The sequence below is a fragment of the Rhinolophus hipposideros genome (assembly GCF_964194185.1).
Source record: "Rhinolophus hipposideros genome assembly, chromosome: 3".
Classification (NCBI taxonomy): domain Eukaryota; kingdom Metazoa; phylum Chordata; class Mammalia; order Chiroptera; family Rhinolophidae; genus Rhinolophus; species Rhinolophus hipposideros.
Window position 1 is genome coordinate 104114846 of NC_138049.1, and position 18246 is coordinate 104133091.

The following is an 18246-nucleotide window of genomic DNA, read 5'->3' on the forward strand; positions in this document are numbered from 1 at the left end:
GAAATAAAAGGCATCCAAATTGGGAATGAAGAAGTTAAATTGTCACTCTTTGCAGATGACATGATGCTATATTTAGAAAACCCTAAAGACTCCACCAAAAAGCTATTAGAAACAATCAATGAATACAGTAAAGTTGCTGGCTACAAAATCAACGTACAAAAGTCCATTGCTTTCCTATATACCAACAATGGAATCTCAGAAAAAGAGATAGAAAAAACAATTCCTTTTGCAATTGCAGCAAAAAGAATAAAATACCTAGGAATAAACTTAACCAAGGATGTGAAGGATTTATATGCTGAAAACTATAAGACATTTTTGAAAGAAATTGAAGAAGACACAAAGAAATGGAAAGACATTCCGTGCTCATGGATTGGAAGAATCAACATAGTTAAAATGGCCATATTACCCAAAGCCATATACAGATTTAATGCAATCCCCATTAAAATCCCAATGGCATTTTTTAAAGAAATAGAACAAAAAATCATCAGATTTGTTTGGAACCACAAAAGACCCCGAATAGCCAAAGCAATATTAAAAAAAAAGAACAATACTGGAGGTATCACACTCCCTGATTTTTCCTTGTACTACAGGGCTACAATAATCAAAACAGCTTGGTATTGGAGGAAAAACAGACACATAGACCAATGGAATAGAATTGAGAACCCAGAAATAAAACCACATAAATATGGACAGATAATTTTGACAAAGAAGCTAAAAACATACAATGGAGGAAAGACAGCCTCTTCAATAAATGGTGCTGGCAGAATTGGATAGCTACGTGCAAAAGAATGAAACTGGACTGCTATCTGTCACCATGTACCAAAATTAATTCAAAATGGATCAAAGACTTAAGCATAAGACCTGACACAATAAACTGCATTGAAGAAAACATAGGCACTAAACTTATGGACCTTGGGTTCAAAGAGCATTTTATGAATTTGACTCCAAAGGCAATGGAAGTAAAAACTAAAATAAACAAATGGGATTATATGAAACTGAAAAGCTTCTGCACAGCAAAAGAAACTATTGACAAAATAATGAGGCAACCAACTGAATGGGAGAAGATTTTCGCAAACAGTTCCTCTGATAAGGGGCTAATATCCAAAATATACAAGGAACTCATGAAACTCAACAACAAAAAAACAAACAACCCAATTGAAAAATGGACAGAGGACCTGAAGAGACATTTCTCCAAAGAGGACATACAAATGGCAAATAGACATATGAAAAAATGCTCAACATCGCTAATCATCAGAGAAATGCAAATGAAAACCACAATGAGATATCACCTCACCCCAGTCAGAATGGCTTTCATCAACAAAACAAATAGTAACAAGTGTTGGAGAGGCTGTGGAGAAAAAGGAACCCTCATACACTGTTGGTGGGAATGCAGACTGGTGCAGCCGCTATGGAAGGCAGTGTGGAGGTTCCTCAAGAAATTACGAATAGAATTACCATATGACCCAGCAATCGCTCTCCTGGGTATCTACCCCAAAAATATAAAAGCATTTCTCTATAGAGACACGTGTACTCCAATGTTCATTGCAGCTTTGTTTACGGTGGCCAAGACATGGAAACAACCAAAATGTCCTTCGATAGATGAATGGATAAAGAAGTTGTGGTATATATACACAATGGAATACTATTCGGCGTTAAGGAAAGATGATATAGGAGCATTTGTGACAACATGGATGGATCTCGAGAGAATAATGCTAAGTGAAATAAGTCAGACAGAAAAAGCAGAGAACCCTATGATTTCACTGATATGTGGTATATAAACCAAAAAGAACAAGACAAACAAATGAGAAACAAAAACTCATAGACACAGACAATAATTTAGTGGTTACCAGAGGGTAAGGGGGTGGGGGGTGGGTGATGAGGGTAAAGGGGATCAAATATATGGTGATGGAAGGAGAACTGACTCTGGGTGGTGATCACACAATGGGATTTATAGACGATGTAATACAGAATTGTACACCTGAAATCTATGTAAATTTACTAACAATTGTCACCCCAATAAAATTAATTAAAAAAAAAAAAGAAATGAAGAATGCCTTCAGTGGACTCATTAATTGATGGAACACAGCTGAAGAAAGAATTTCTGAACTTGAGATACGTCAGCAGAAACTTTCAAAACTGAAAAGCAAAGTGAAAAAAGTCTGAAAAAACAGAACAGACTATCCAAGAACTGGGGGACAGCTACAAAAGATGTAACACATACATGATGAGAATACCAGAAGGGTAAGAAAGAAAGGAACAGAAGAAATATTTGAAACAATAATGACAGAGAATTTTCCCAATTAATATCAGACACCAAACCACAGATCTAGGAAGCTAAGAAAACACCAAGCAGGATAAATGCCTAAAATACTACACAAAGGCGTAACATAGTCATAATGCAGAAAATCAGAGATAAAGAAAAAATCTTGAAAGGTTCCAGAGGAAAAGAACAGCTTACCCATAGAGGAGCAAAGATAAAAATGATATGTGACTTCTTCTCAGAAACCCATGTTAGCAGAAGAGAACGGAACGAAATATTTAAAATGTTGAAAGAAAAACCCTCACTATCCTAAGATTCTGTACTCTACAAAGTTGCCCTTCAAAAGTTGAGAAGAAATACTTTCTCAGACAAACCAAAATTAAGAGAATTTGTTGCTGGTAGATCTTCCTTGCAAGAAATTTTAAAGTAAGTTCTTCAGAAAGAAGGAAAATGATACAGGTCAGAACTCAGATGTATACAAAGAAAAAAAACACGTTGGAGAATGAATAAGTGAAGGTAAAATTAAAACTTTTTTTCTTAATTCTTAATTGAGAATAATTCAAAATAATAGCAACAGTATATTCAATTATGTATGTGTGTGTGTGTGCGTGTGTGCATGCATATGTGTAAGTGAAATGAATGACAGCAATCATACAAGGGACAGGTGGTAGAAATTAGGAATATTTGCTATTAAAAGATACTTGTACTACCTTGTGAGGTGGTACAGTGTCAGTTCAGACTTTACTTGGATTAGTTGTAAATGTACATTGCAAATGGCAACTACTGAAAAAAGGAGCATAATTGATATGCTAAGACAGGAGAGAAAATGGGATCAATAAAATGTTCTATTAAAACCATAAAAGGCAGAAAAAAACAGGAACAAAGACCAAGGGTAGCAAATAGAAGACAGTAACAAATATAATAGATATTAATCCAACTGTCTCAACAATCACTTTTAAACCTCAGTGGTCTAAGTACACCAGTTAGAGATTGTCAGAGTGGATCACAAAAGAAGACCCAATATGTTCTTTACAGAAAACTTATCTTGATTATAAAGATACATATACTCTAAGAATAAAGGGATGGAGAAAGATACACCATGCTAACACGAATCCAAAGAAAGCAGGAGTAACTATGTCCAGACTGAGCAGACTTAAGACCAAAGACAGTTATCAGGGGTATAGAGGGGCCACTGCTCCAAGAAGACAACAATCCTTAATGTGTATGCACCTAACAAGAATGTCAACTGCAAGGAGAAATAGATGAATCCACTGTTATTGTTGGAAATTTCAACATCCCTCTATCAGAAATGGACAGATCCAGGGACTGGTTGGGGTGCCGTGCTCCTGACGCCCAGGTCACTGATTCGATTCCCACATGGGCCAGTGAGCTGCGCCCTCTACAGCTAAGATTGTGAACAACGGTTCTCCCTGGAGCTGGACTGCCGTGAGCAGCTGGAGGTCGGCTTGAGCTGCTGTGGGCTGCTGTAGGCTGCTGTGGGGCTGCGTGAGCAGCTGGCAGCCAGCAAGAGCTGTTGTGAGCTGCTGTGAGCAGCTGACCGACGACTAGCAACCAGCAATCAACTGCCTCAGCCCGGTGGGAGCGCAAGGCTCATAATACCAGCATGGGCCAGGGAGCTGTGTCCTACACAACTAGACTGAGAAACAACAGCTTGAACCAGAGTGGGGGTGGGGGGAGCGGAAGAAGGGGGGAAATAAAAGGAAAACATAAAAGAAAAAAAAAGACATGGACAGATCCAGCAAGCAGAAAAACCATTAAGGATTTGTTTGAGGTCAACAGCATTTATCAGTCAGTCTACTGGATATAATTGACATCTGCAGGCTACTTCATCCAACAACAGCAGAATACACTTTTTTCTCAAGCTCATATGAAACACTAAGGTAGACCACATTCTGGGCCGTACAATACCTTTACAAATTGAAAAGAGTGAAAATCATACAGTGTATCCTGTTAGACCACGGTGGAATTATAAAATACCTTAACAAATTGAAAAGAATAGAAATTATACAATGTATCCTTTTAAACTAGAATGAACAATAGGAAGATAATGAGAGAATCCCCAAGTACATGGAGATTAAACCAGACTTCTAGATACTATCTGGGTCAAAGAAGAAATCTTAAGAGAAATTTAAAAACACTTTGAACTAAATGAAAATACCACTTATAAGAATTGTGAAATGCAGCACATACAGTGTTTTGAGGGAAATTTATGACATTTAATGTATATACAGTCATGTGCAAGTTAAGGACATTTTTGAGAAATGTGGTGTTAGGTGCTTTTGTCATTGTGCGAACACCATACGCACTTACAAACCTAGGTTGTGTAGCCTGCTGCACACCTAGGCTATGGAGCATAGCATATTGCTTCTAGGCTACAAACCAGTATAGCACGTCACTGTATAAAACACGAGATTAAATCGAACACGAGAAAATGATGCAATCAGGAGACGAGGTAAACACAAGATGTATGAGGTTGCTGCTGGCGTTAACACAGCACTCTGTTTTACAGCAAACTTGTTTTTTAATAAGTAGAAAGAGCACACTCTAAAATAATGATAAAAAGCATACCATGTTTCCCTGAAAATAAGACCTAGCCAGACAATCAGCTCTAATGTGTCTTTTGGAGCAAAAATTAATATAGACCCAGTCTTATTTTACTATATTATAAGACCAGGCATAATATATAACATAGTATAGTACAGTGCAATACAATACAATAATACAATACAATACACGGGGTCTTATGTTAATTTTTGCTCCAAAAGATGCATTAGAGACGATCGTCCAACTAGGTCTTATTTTCAGGGAAACACGGTAGTATAGTAAATCTATAAACCAGTAACATAGTCATTTGTTATTATCAAGTATTATGTACATAACTGTATATATGTATATAGCACATAATTGTATGTGCTATACATTTAATATTATGAGCAGTGTGATAGGTTTGTTTACACTAACATAATCACAAACATGTGAGTGATGCATTGAGCTATGACATAATGATGGCTACAACTTCAGTAGGTGACAGGAATTTTTCAGCTCGGTTATAATTTAATGGGACCATTGTTCTATGTGGTGCATTGTTGATCCAACTGTTGTTATGTGGCACATGACTGTATTAGAAAAGAAGAAAGACCTGAAATATATAATCTAATCTCTCACTCTGGGAAACTAGAAAAAGAAAAGCAAATGAAATCCAAAGTAAGCAAGAAAAAAAAGAATAAAAATTAGAGTAGATATCAATGAAATTGCAAACAGAAAATCAATAGAGAAAATCAACAAAACCAAAAGCTGGTTCTTTGAAAATATCAATTAAATCAATAAGTCTCTAGCCAGGCTACCAAAAAAAGGGAGAAGACACAAATTACTAATATGAGAAATAAAAGAGGGGATATCACTACAGATTCTATGGACATTAAAAGGATAATAAAGGAATATTATAAGCAGCTCTGTACAAATTGGTAGCGTAGCTGTAACGGACCACTTTTTTGAAAGATACAATCTGCCAAAACTCACAAAAAAGAAATAGATAATCTGAATTAGACCTATACTAACAAATTTAACCAAAAATTAATAACCTTATAAAACAGAAAGCACCAAGTTCAGATGAGTTCACTGGATAATTCCACCAAACATTTAAAGGAGAAATTATGTCATTTCTCTAGAAAGAAGCAGAAGCAATACTTTCTGACTCATTCTATGAGGCCAGCATTATCGTAATACCAAAACCAGACATAGACATTGTTAAGAAAAGAAAATCACAGACCGTTATGTCTTATGAACATAGATGCAAAAATCCTCATCAAAATATTAGCAAGTCAAATCTAACAATGTATAAAAAGAATTATACACACCATGACCAAGTGGGATTTATCCCAGGTATCCAAGGCCGATTCAACATTCAGTGATCAGTTAATGTAATCAACCACATTGACAGGCTAAGAAGAAAAAAATCACATGTTCAAATCAATAGATGCAGAAAAATAATTTCTCAAAATCTGACACCCATTCATAACGAAACTCTCAGCAAACTAGGAATAGAGGGGAACATCTTCTACTTGATTATGAACATCTCCAGAAAACCTTCAGCCAACATCATACTTAAAGGTGAAAAATTCAAAGTTTCCTGCTAAGATCAGAAATAAGGCAAGGAAGGGCCACTGCTTTTCAGCATCATACTGGAAATATTAGCTAATGCAGTAAGACAACTAAAGGAAATAAAAGGTATACAGGAAGGAAGAAATAAAACTATCTTTTTTTTGCAGATGACATGATTATGTAGAAAATTTGAAAGAATTGACAAAACTGGAATAATTATAACAAGGTTGCAGGATACAAGGTTGATATACAAGTTAATTACTTTCCTATATGCCAGCAATGAACAAGTTCAATTTGAAATTAAAAACACATGTCTTACATGTTAGCATCCCCCCCAAAGTGAAACACCTAAGTATAAATCTATCAAAATATAAACAAGATAAATATGAGAAAAAAAATCTAAAGAAATAAATCAAAGAAGAATCAAATAAATAGATATTTCGTGTTTGTGGATGGGAAGACTTATTGTCAAGATGTTACCTCTAACCAGTTTGACCTATGATTCAACACAATCCCAATTAAAATCCCAGCAAGTTCTTGTGGGTATATCAACAAACTGATTCTAAATTTTACATAGAAAGGCAAAAGACCCAGAATAACTAACTCAGTATTGGAGAAGAACAAAGTTGGAGAACTGACACTCCTCAACTCTAAGACTTACTATAAAGCGACAGTAATCAAGACAGTGTGGTGTTGGTGAAAGAATAAGTAAGTAGATCGGTGGGACAGAACAGAGAGCCCGCAAATAGACCAACACAAATATAGTCTACTTTGATCTTTGACAACATATTGGAGATAAGATAGTCTTTTCAACAAATGGTAACTAGACATCTACATGCAAAAAAATGAACCTACACACAGACCTTCTTCATAAAAGTTAACTCAAAATTGATCATAAAACTAAACAACTATAAAACTCCTACAATATAACAGGAAAAAGTCTAGATGACCATGGGTATAGCAGTGACTTTTTTCTTTCTTTCTTTTTTTTTTTTTTTAAAGATTTTATTGGGGAAGGGGAACAGGACTTTATTGGGGAACAAACCGTGTATCCTTCCAGGTTTGTTGTCCTTTCAATCTTAGTTGTGGAGGGTGCTGTTCTTGCCGTTTAGCTTCAAGTTGTTGTCCTTTCAGTCTTAGTTTTGGAGGGCACAGCTCAGCTCCAGGTCCAGTTGCCGTTGCTAGTTGCAGGGGGCACAACCCACCATCCCTTGTGGGAGTCGAACTGGCAACCTTGAGGTTGAGAGGGCGTGCTCCAACCGAGCCATCCGGGAGCTCAGCGGCAGCTCAGCTCAGCTTAGGGTGCCGTGTTCAATCTTAGTTGCAGGGGGCACAGCCCACCATCCCTTGCGGGACTCGAGGAGTTGAACCAGCAACCTTGGGGTTGAGAGCCCACTGGCCCATGTGGGAATCGAACCGGCAGCCTTCGGAGTTAGGAGCATGGTGCTCCAACTGCCCGAACCACCAGGCGGGCCCCAGCAGTGACTTTTTAAATGCAACACCAAAGACACGATCTGTGAAAGAAAGAATTGATAAGCTGGATTTCATTAAAAATTAGAAACTTGTGATCTCTGAAAGATAGTGTCAAGAGAATGCGAAGGCAAGCCACAAACTAATAGGAGAAAAATTTGCAAAAGACATCTGATAAAGCTCTCAAAACTTAGTAATAAGAAAACAACCCAATTAAAAAGGAGCAAAAGTGTTGGATAGATATCTTACTGAAGAAGATACCCAGGTGGCAGATAAGCATATGAAAAGATGCTCAACATCATATCATCAGAGAATTGCAAATTAAAACAGGTTACCAATACCCACCTATTAGAATTGCCCAAATCCAGAACACTGACAATACCAAATGCTGGTGAGGATTGAAGCAACATGACCTCTCATTTATTGCTGGTGGGGATGTAAAGCGGTACAGTCACAGTGGAAGACAGTTTGACAGTTTCTTAAAGAAACTAAAATACTTTCTTCATCTTTATAGTACTTTTATTCATAATTGCCAAAACTTGGAAGCAAGACCATCCATCAGTACATGAATGGATAAACTGGTCCATCCAAACAGTGGAGTACTGCTTAGCATTAAAAACAAATGAGCTTTCAGTTCCTGAAAAGCCATGGAAGAACCTTAAGTGTATATTACCTAGTGAAAGAAGCCACTTTGAAAAGACTGCATACTGTATGATTCCAACTATGTGACATTCTGGAAAAGGCGACACTGTGGAGACAGTGAAAAGGTCAGTGGTTGCTAGGGGTGAGGGGAGAAGGGATGAACAGGCAGAGCTCTGAGGGTTTTCCGGGCAGTGAAACTTCTGCGTGTTACAGTGGCGGTTCCATGTCATTATAGGTTTATCAAAACCCAAAGAATGTACAGCACCAAGAGTGAACCCTAATGTAAACTGTGGATTTGGGGTGATAATGATGTATCTGTGTAGGTGGATCAGTTGTAATAAATAATAACCACCTTGGGGTGATGGCAGCAGAGGCTGTGCATACGAGTATGTGGAGGCAGAGGGCTTGTGTATCTTCTCAGTTAGCTGGGAACCTAGAGCTGCTCTCAAAATAGTCTTAAAAATAATAAAGTATTAAAAATGCTTATCTTCAGTGAGAAACATAATAAGCATTAGGAAATAATAATTTTCTAGCTTGAAGGCCTTAGAAGGGCTTTCCCAAATATTCACCATTTTAACTAAATAGACTCAGACTGGTGACAGGGAGCATGCTCCATGTTTTCGGATTGTGATTAATAAGCGTAAACTCCACTTGAATGTGGCTAGTGCCGTTTGGTATGAGCTGAGGGCTTTGTGTGCGAGAGAGTGGGAGGTAGGTTGGAAGTGTACTCTGAGGAGTTTCCCCACCTGTGCGTCATCTGGAAGAGAGAGGAGCAGCAGACTGTCGTGTGTCGTGGCCCAGACTGAGTCCCACAGGGCCACTATGCTCGGTAGCTCGGATGTGAGTGCGTGGGCTGGTGACTCCCTTTTGTAGGATTAAGAAGTCCACCTGGCCATGAGTGAGCCCTAAGACCCCCTGTGTGGGGATGTTACTAGACCTACTTCAGTCCAGAGATGAATAATCATTCATTTCCCCAAAATTCTGTGCCCAGATTCAAGCCAGGAAAATACTTTGTCCTGATAAGGGCCTGCAGTGGAAATGAAGAGGGATGTGTGCTCGTGCAAGTTGTGCAAGTTGTGTGAGACCAACGAAATGCAGAAAAAAGTGCAGACTGAGGGTGGGGCTGAGGGTGGGGGAGAGGAGAATGCAGAAAGAAACGTTCAGGAAGTCGTGCTTTACCGTTGTCTTGGGCTGACGGGTCAGTGGATGTGTGATGTCTGCCGGAGCCCTCCTTGGAGAGAAGGTGGAGGGGCAGGGGTTACTGTTTGTTTCGCTCTTTCCAGCGTCAGTGCAGCCTTGGTCCGGCTAGGATGACCGTGTTGGCTGGGAGGGGTCCCTGAAGCCTGAAACAAAGCCTGTCCTTAGGAGGACAGGGAGGTGATCAGGAGTCCCCAGGTCCCAAAAGCTTCCATCAAGGGTCACCAGTCACCGTCAGTGGCGCTGTGTTACACGTTTGCCCCTAATTATGTCAAAGTTAGGATTTGAGTTTCTAATAAAAGACAAATGAGGCTTATGTCTTGTCATGCTTCTAAGTATTCAAAACATACATAGTAATGCCTGTAGAAAGGTCTAAGGATCCTACGTTCAACCTCACCTTAGCAGCATGTGTACCAAGAGGAATGGCCTTTGTTTTTTAATGAAGGTATTTAACGTTGAATTAAATAAATCAGTTGCTGGTCTAAAATTTTACTTACTGGTGGTTGAACTAAATATTTACTTGAAAGTACTTCGTCTGTGCGAATATTCTATTTTTCAGTAAGCTTTGATGCAAATGCTACAGATACCAAGAAGCACCAAGTGTGTCCCAATCAGACTCATTCAGAAATTTAGCAGAAATAGTGAAGGAATAAGAATACCAGCCATTTTTCTACCTATTTGCATATAAAATGGACAGTATTTACATGTGAAGCCACTTAATCCAATGCCATACTCGGGTGCTTTTCAATACTAATGCCAAAATGATTGTTAAAACCCCAGTTTTGATCTGTCTATTTTACTCTAGATGCATAATGTCCTGTCGCTAAAGTTTTGATTCCCTGCATTATCCTTAAACATAATGGTACTTTGACATTTAAATTACTAATTACGTTGCTTAAATGTACTTTCATGCCGTATTAATTTTCTACAACTGGACTATAACACCCCCAGAATATGCTCAATTAGTCTGCTGCAAACGTTTAAATTATGAGGATGTTAATATTTCCATCTTTTCTGCCAAGAACAGTATTATCTATCTCCTGATTGGTGGAACTCTCAAACCTGACCAGGGGTGGGCAGGAGTACTGCACGGTATTACAGATAAGACTAGACCAAGATCAAAAAGATCTGACTTCTGGCTTTGATTCTGCCACGTAATACATTACTGATTGGCCTTGAGCAACTAACTTAAAAGTTACTGGGCCTCGGGATTTTTTTTTAAAATCCATTGTGATGACATACGCATAATAAAATTGACCTTCTTAGCCATTTTAAAGTGTACAGTTCTCTGACATTACGTACATTCACATTGTTATGCAACCTGAACTCTTCTCTTCTTGCAAAACCAATGCTCTGTACCCATAAAGGTAAGTCCTTCATTCTCTTCTTCCCCAACCCTGACCACCCCTGCTCTTTCTGTCTCCATGAATCTGCCTACTCCAGGTACCTCACTGATAAGTAGTATCTATCATACCACATTTGTCGTCTTGTGACTGGCTGATTTCACTTAGCATACGTCTTTGAAGGTTCATCCAACTTGTAGCATGTCTCAGAATTTCCTTCCTTTTTAGGGCTGAATCATTCCGTTGTTTGTGTAGACCATACTGTTTCAGCCCATTTATCCATCAGTGTTGGAACTTGGATTGTTCCCACCTTTTGGTATTATGAACAATGCCGCTATGAAAGTGGGTGTTGAAGGCCCTGCTGTTGGTTCTTTGGGGGCATACACCTAGAAGTGAAATTGCTAGACCAGGTAGCAATTCTATTTTTAATTTTTTGAGGAAGTGCCATACAGTTTTCCGTAGCAGCTGTGCCGTTTTACCCTCCCACCGGCAGTGCACAGGGATCCAGTTTCTCCACGTCCTCACCATGATGGGTGTGAGGTGGTGGCTCAGTGTGGCTTTGATTTGCATTTTCCGGACCAGTGACATTGAGCTCTTTTTCATGTGCTTTTTGACCATTCAGTTTGTTCAAGTCCTTTGCCCGTTTTTAATCAGGTTGTTTTATTTTGTAAGAGTTCTTTAATTTTAATTCTGCATCTTAGCCCCTTCCAACATATATGATTTGCATATATATTCTCCATTCCATGGTTTGTCTTTTCACTCTGTTGATCGTGTCCTTTGATGTACAAAAATTTTGATTTTAATGTAATCCAGTTTATCTTTTTTTCCATTGGTTACCTGTGCTTTTGGAGTCATATCCAAGGAATCATTTCCAAATCTAGTGTCATAAAGCTCTCCTTCTGTGTTTTTGTCTAAAAGAGTTATAGTTTTAGCTCTTAATGTTTAGGCGTGTGATCCATTTTCAGTTAATTTTTGCATATGGTGTGGGGTAAGGTCCAGCGTCGTTGTTTTGCATGTGGATATCCAAGTTTTCCACTATCATTTGTGGAAAAAGACTGTCCTTCCCCTTTGAATGGTCTTGGCACTTGTTGGCCCTTGTCGGAAATCATTTGATCATAAGTAGAAAGATTTGTTTCTGAGCTCTCCATTCTTTTCCGTGGTTTGTATGTCTGTCTTTCTGCCAGTACCACACTATTTTGATTACTGTAGTTTTATAATAAGTTTTGAAATCAGGTCGTGTGAGACCTCCAATTTTGTTCTTTTTCAAAATTATTTGACTCTTAGTGATGCTGAGATCAGTCAGAGGGTTGAAACGGTGACAGCCTGATCGCTCATTGCAATAAGAGGGATGAGGAAAGAGGCGTTTGTAAGGCTTTCGTTGCTGCTGAGCGCTTCTGAAGAGGTTCTCAGAGGTGTGGGCACCAGTTTGCGGTTGGCTGCTGTTTCTGAGGCAGGATCAGAAGGGAGACTGAATGAGGAGGCTGAATTAGGCTCCTGCCGCCAGGAGACAAGGGCAGCTTGGCAGCTGGGTGTCCTCAGATGGCTGGAACCACGCGGGACTGGGCATTGTTGGTAAGAAGGCTGTAGCTGCTCATGGGGGTGGTTATGGCATTTTACACCGGCTGCATGACCTGGCGAGAAATGCTGTTTCCTGTTAACGTTGCACCTGCCTTGGCAGGGTTATTTTTTCCTTTTTCATTCTGAGCTGATTTTCACCTTTTGTCTCAGATATATTTTCACTCTTTAAGTTCCATGACACTGGTTTTACTGGTTTGGGGAAGCGTAGGGATCATTGTTTTTTAAGACTTCAAGCAAATGGGTAAGTGATTAAATAATCGCTGTACTTACCACCACCACGACCCCCTTTTAAGGTAAAAGCTCATGAATATTAAGTAGAGCATGATTTGGAAAAATTGTGAAGTACAAATAGTTTCTTTGTTGCTGCCATTTCACCTTATCTTTCTGAGCCCCTCTCCATCCTGTGGGTGCCAGGGACCCTTCACTCTCAGCTCACCCAATCTTCCAGGGCTTTTTGTCAGGCTTCTCTTTCTTCTCCCCTATGTGAACTCTTGTCCATTGGTTGACTTGGTAATAAGGTTAAGTTAACAATATATTTCTTTGAGGGGCATTTACATTTTAAAAGGAAGTTACTGAGAATAATACTGCAACTAAGGAACAAGTGTCTAGGGCACTTTTGTGGCAGGGTGGCTGGGGAAGCAGTGCTTTGTCACGTGCTGTAAATGGGCTGCGCCCAGGAATCAGTAGCTGCCATCTGAGGAGCGGATGAACGGGTGGGCCTGCCTGGGCCTCTTCTTGCATAAGTGTGGAGGGGCTGGTGTGCTGATAGACGTGAAAGTGAGCGAGTGGCCAGGCGTGTGCCATGGGAGCAAGGCGACGGGCTGGAGGGAACGTGGGCATGCAGACTGGAAGTGCCTCTTACCGTGCACACACGCTGCTCCCTTCTCGTTCCCAAGACGGACATGGAGATGCACGGGCCTGCTCAAAATACCGCCCCGTCCTGCTTACTGTCTGCACGTTCCAGGCCCTGAGACAACCAGCGCTCAGACTCTCCTTGCAGTCGCTCACTGGAGCGAGGCAGTGCAGACCCAGCTGGCCCCCAGAGGGAAACGAGAGCCTGTAGCTTGTAGCCCAGCAGCTCGCTAGAACCCATGACCCCTCCAGCCCCAAGTGGCTCTCTGTCCTCAGGAGAAATGTGAGCTTCCTGTTGGGCTTTGAAGAGTCACTGAGCTTTAGGGAGGATTTGAATCCACAACCACCAAAGCTAGAAGTTGCCTCCATGGTAATCGTCCGTGTGTATGCCGACTAAAGCCAGGCTGTGTCTTCTGGTGCTGTGGCATTCTTGTCTCATAGCTCCTGGGGACAAGCCTGAGGCGGTAGCTCTAGAGATCAGAAGCCTACAGATTTCAGTCCTGGCCACAGCTTGAATTACTCGGAGGTGTCCTTGTAAACTGGGTTTTTCAAGGTGGTGCTTTCCCAAGTGCCCTGGCCCTTCCCCCTCGGGAAACCCAGCCCACGTGGAGCCTGTTGTTGCCGCAATTGCTACTGCTGTGAGTGGTTTCTGTTTGCATGGTTTGCATGGTGTGCAGGCTAGAGGAAAGCTCTGGAATTAGGCAGGCAGCCGCAGCCCAGCCCCCACGTCAGGGTGATGGCTCCTGGGTACAGGTGCTGGCGCATTTGTACTGTTCCCCTGTTTGAGGACAGTTAACTGTCCCTACTGCTCTACCGAGAAGGGGTTGCATTGGGAAAGCGCGAGCTCCCCTCGGACAGGCATGAGTCAGGTACGGTGGACAAGGGTGTGTGTCTGAGCCTGGGAAGTATCTGAGCATGTGCAGCCCCTCCTTGCCCTGCCCTGCTGCAGCCTGTCCTACCTAGGGCTGAGACAGCTTTCCTTCTGCACAGAGAGGGGTTTCTGTTGGCTGTTGTTGCAGCTTCTCCTCTCAATGTCTGAAATACAGTCTTTAATGCTGTGCTAATTTTTTAGTAGATTTGACTTTGAAACGATTTTAGATTTACAGTAAAGTTTCAGAGATGATACAGAGTTTCCGTGTACCCAGTTCCCCCCCTTGTGAGTGTCCATATAACCATTGCACATTTGTCAGAATGAAGACGGCAACGCTGGTACATTACTGTTAACTGAACTCCAGACTTTATGTAGATTTTACCAGTTTTTTCATTCACGACCTCTTTCTGTTCCCAAATCCAGTCTAGGATACCACATTACGCTTAGTCTCCTCTGGTCTGTGACAGTTTCTCAGTCTTTCCATGTTTTTCATGAGCCCTGATAGTTTTGAGCAATTCTGGCAGGTGTCCTTTGTAATGTCCCCCAATCTGAGCTTGTCTGATGTTTCCCTCGTGGTTAGACTGACGGTATGGGCTTGGGGAAGAATACTGCAGAGGTGAAGCGCCCTGTCAGGGGGTACTGATATTTGCATAGCTTCACTGGAGATGGCAGCCTCCCTCACTTGGTTAAGTAGTTGGTTTGCCAGTTTCTCCGCTGTGAAGTTACTGTTTTTCTTTTTCCCTACTCTGTTCTTTAGAAGCAAATCACTACGACTAGCCCACCCTCAAGTTGGCTTGGAAAGAGGTGTATCTATTACTTGAAATTTTTATGTACAGAAGTTTGTCTCGTCTCCCCCATGTAATCATTTATTTATATAACTATGGACTGGTATTTATTTTATACTTTGAGTTATAATCCAATACTTTGTTATTTATTTCGTTTACCACATTGTTCCAACTTTGTACTTATTATGAAAGGTTTTATCATATGTAAAAGGGGTGCATTGAATGAAATAATATTTACAGTACCTTCTAGCTCCAAAGTTCTGGCTCAGGAGCTTTTAAAAAAATCACCTTAAAGCAAGACATTCTAAAATCAGTTTCTCCATTTGCTTGCTAATCCCTGATTGTGTACGCTTGGCACTTGGTTCTGCTTTCTTCATTTCTTGTGTAGGACATCCTTTTGGCCCGTTTATTTGATATTGCCGCCAAAGAACATATGTCTGTAGGTAAAGCTACCATGGCCTGGGAAATAGAACTGACTTAATTACTTCTTAGTTCCCTGGATACACTTCCCAAGTTGCTGTTGGGAAGAAACAGGTGTGAATTAAAAGGCTGTGCTGCGAGTTGGTAGTTCTTGGTCGTCATCTGCGCTGGCTTCCAACTTGAGGTTTGATCTTGAGCTCATCACTTCTACCCGTTAGATGACCCCTAAGATTTCTTATAGCTGTGATTTTTATCGTTAGAGATAGAAAAATACCTGACTGGCAGTTCTCTTCTCAGTAGTCATGGCATTCTGACAAGAATGGGAAATGGCCAGTTTCTTTGAAACAAGCTTATTGAACCCATCTTCACCATCTTTTTTATTTTGATCACACACACACACACACACACACACACACACACACACACTCACTCACTCACTCACACACTCTGCCTGGGAAGAACACGTTCTGAAATGTGAAATCTAGAGGCAGTGCCCAGATGACTCAGATTGTACAGTGTAGAAGGCATTTTTGCTGTTCATGGTGACCCATCATGATCATGACTTTGGCGGATCAGAACCGGAGTGTTTATTGTCGGTATTTATAAATCAGTGGCTTTTTTTTTCTTTTCACTTTTCCAACAAGTATTTATTATTAGTTAAGCCATGATTAAGGATCCCAGGGTGGGATGAACCCAGGTCCCCTTTCACCTCCCCGGGAGGACGGAGGACAGAAGAGAGGTGGGGTGGAGCCAGTTTAGATCTTCCCAGGAAATGTGCCTCCTGCCCAGCGGTCATCCCAGGTCGACACCCAGGATATGGGCCACAGGGACTTGTACACACGCCGTGCCATTCGCACACGGAGACATCACCGCCTGTAGCAATCATTGCCTTCTCACAGCGGTGGAAGTCCAGGTCGTTCTGCCAACAGTTCCTGCTCTGGTTCTGGTTGGGGAAGCGGCTGTCAAAAGGGGCAGTCTGGTAATTCTTGATTTTGGTCTTGGTGTCTTCTGCCATCTTGCTGTTTCCTAAACAAACCCCTGATGCGGCTCCCTCAATGTGACCCTAGCAAAGACGGTTCCCTCTGACCAATCAGTGGCTTCTTAAATGACATTCCTTTTACAGATACCGTGTAGAATCTGTGAACAGTACAGAAAAGGAGCTAAGGTGAATAAAGTGCGCTGGCTTAAGTACGATAAGGCCACGTGAGTTATGCTAAAGAAGCTTTAGTTCTCAGGCCTGGGGGGAAATGCCTTTAGTCTCCGACACTGATACCGCCTTCAGAAGACTGTCCTTTCTCATAAGCATTTAGTTTCCTGACCTAAGAGAACGAAGCATATTACCTGTCACTGAGTGCTCAATGTATCCCGTACTTACGAGAGCGTTCTGGAAAACAGGGGGAAGATGACAAGTAGGAATCAGTGCACTATAGGTCAGGACGCTTCATTTGGGGACAACGCACATAGAGTGAAGGACGTTGCTTTTGGTTAGAAAGATAGGACAGAAGAGCATGGGATGGGTTTTTCTTGAAGGTGCACGCACTTCATGCTAGCGTATGAGATTGGCTTAGAGCCTTGGATGAAAGGGCCCTGCCCTGCCGTAGCTGCCGTGTGCTTGTCGTGGCTGACGTTTTTGTGCTGCTGCTCTGCTAGTTCCCGTGAGGAGTCGCATTGCTTTAGTAAGGGCGTCTGGAATGGATGCCCATTCCTGTGAGTCATGCTAGCTGCTGATGGCTTTTAGCTTCTCCTGAGGTGACAAGTGTCGCTAATTCTAGAAGTGAACACCAGATGTCGCTGCATCTCCACTTACTAGGGTTCTGGCTCGTAGCTGTTTGGATGCCACGCAGTTCTTACTACAGCTCCCAAACCACCAACCTCACATTGAGTATTTATGGCCACCTGACACCCGAAGGTCCCCTTCCGATGCACAGAACCCAAATTGAGAGTAAATACAGCCCAAGGGGGTTTTCCTCAGCTTCCTTTCTTATCCTCTTCACTTATATGTTGTCTGTGTTTCCATGTAGCTAACTGATGAAGTTTATTTGCCTTTATTTGTTTTCAGCAGGGTTCACACTTGAAAGCTTCTTGGCCTTTCTGTAGCTTGCTTTTTGACAACCTTCCAGCTGGAAAGTAGATGCCACTCTTCTCTGAATTTAGGTGCTGAACATCAAAGGAAACTGCCACTTTCTTCGTTCTTCAGTTTGAACCCTTAGCTTTGGCAATTGAGGAAATAAAAAACTGAATTATAACCAAAAGTTTTGTGGTGCATCTTTTAAAATAAATCTCTTATGGTTTCAGTGTAGGTGGTAGGGTTTCCTTATCTGACAGAAAGGCGAAGTTGGTGTTAAGTTGAATTATTGTGGAAAGTCTGAGACACACTGAATTTTTGGTATCTTTTGATCACATAGGTTGTGGAAATAGCCAGGGTGATACCTGTCCTAATATGTCAGCTTTTGTGCTGGTTGACACCTGTGTCCTGGTGTAATTATTAATAACTCCTTCCCTCACTCTCAGTTGACGTAGTTTGGACAATATATGGTCACTCTAAATTGCCCAAAGGGGCGGGAGGCAGTTGATACATAGCAGTTTTAGTAATTACAAGCATTTTTTGACTCAAGAATTATGCCTGCCTGGAGTTTTCTGAGTTAAACACATGTAAAATAAAACAAAAGCCACAAAGAGCTTGTAATTCTGGGAAAATAGTTATCT

At 41.1% G+C, this 18246-nt stretch overlaps 1 protein-coding gene and 1 pseudogene across 3 annotated transcripts in view; one reads left to right on the forward strand and one right to left on the reverse strand.

Annotated features, from left to right (window-relative positions):
- ILRUN (inflammation and lipid regulator with UBA-like and NBR1-like domains) overlaps positions 1–18246 on the forward strand; it is an 86462-nt gene that overhangs the window by 50023 nt on the left and 18193 nt on the right. The gene's annotated exons all lie outside the window — the stretch shown is intronic.
- On the reverse strand, positions 16296–16555 carry LOC308495927 (cytochrome c oxidase subunit 6B1-like; annotated as a pseudogene). The gene has a single exon. The product of its transcript is annotated as a cytochrome c oxidase subunit 6B1-like (transcript).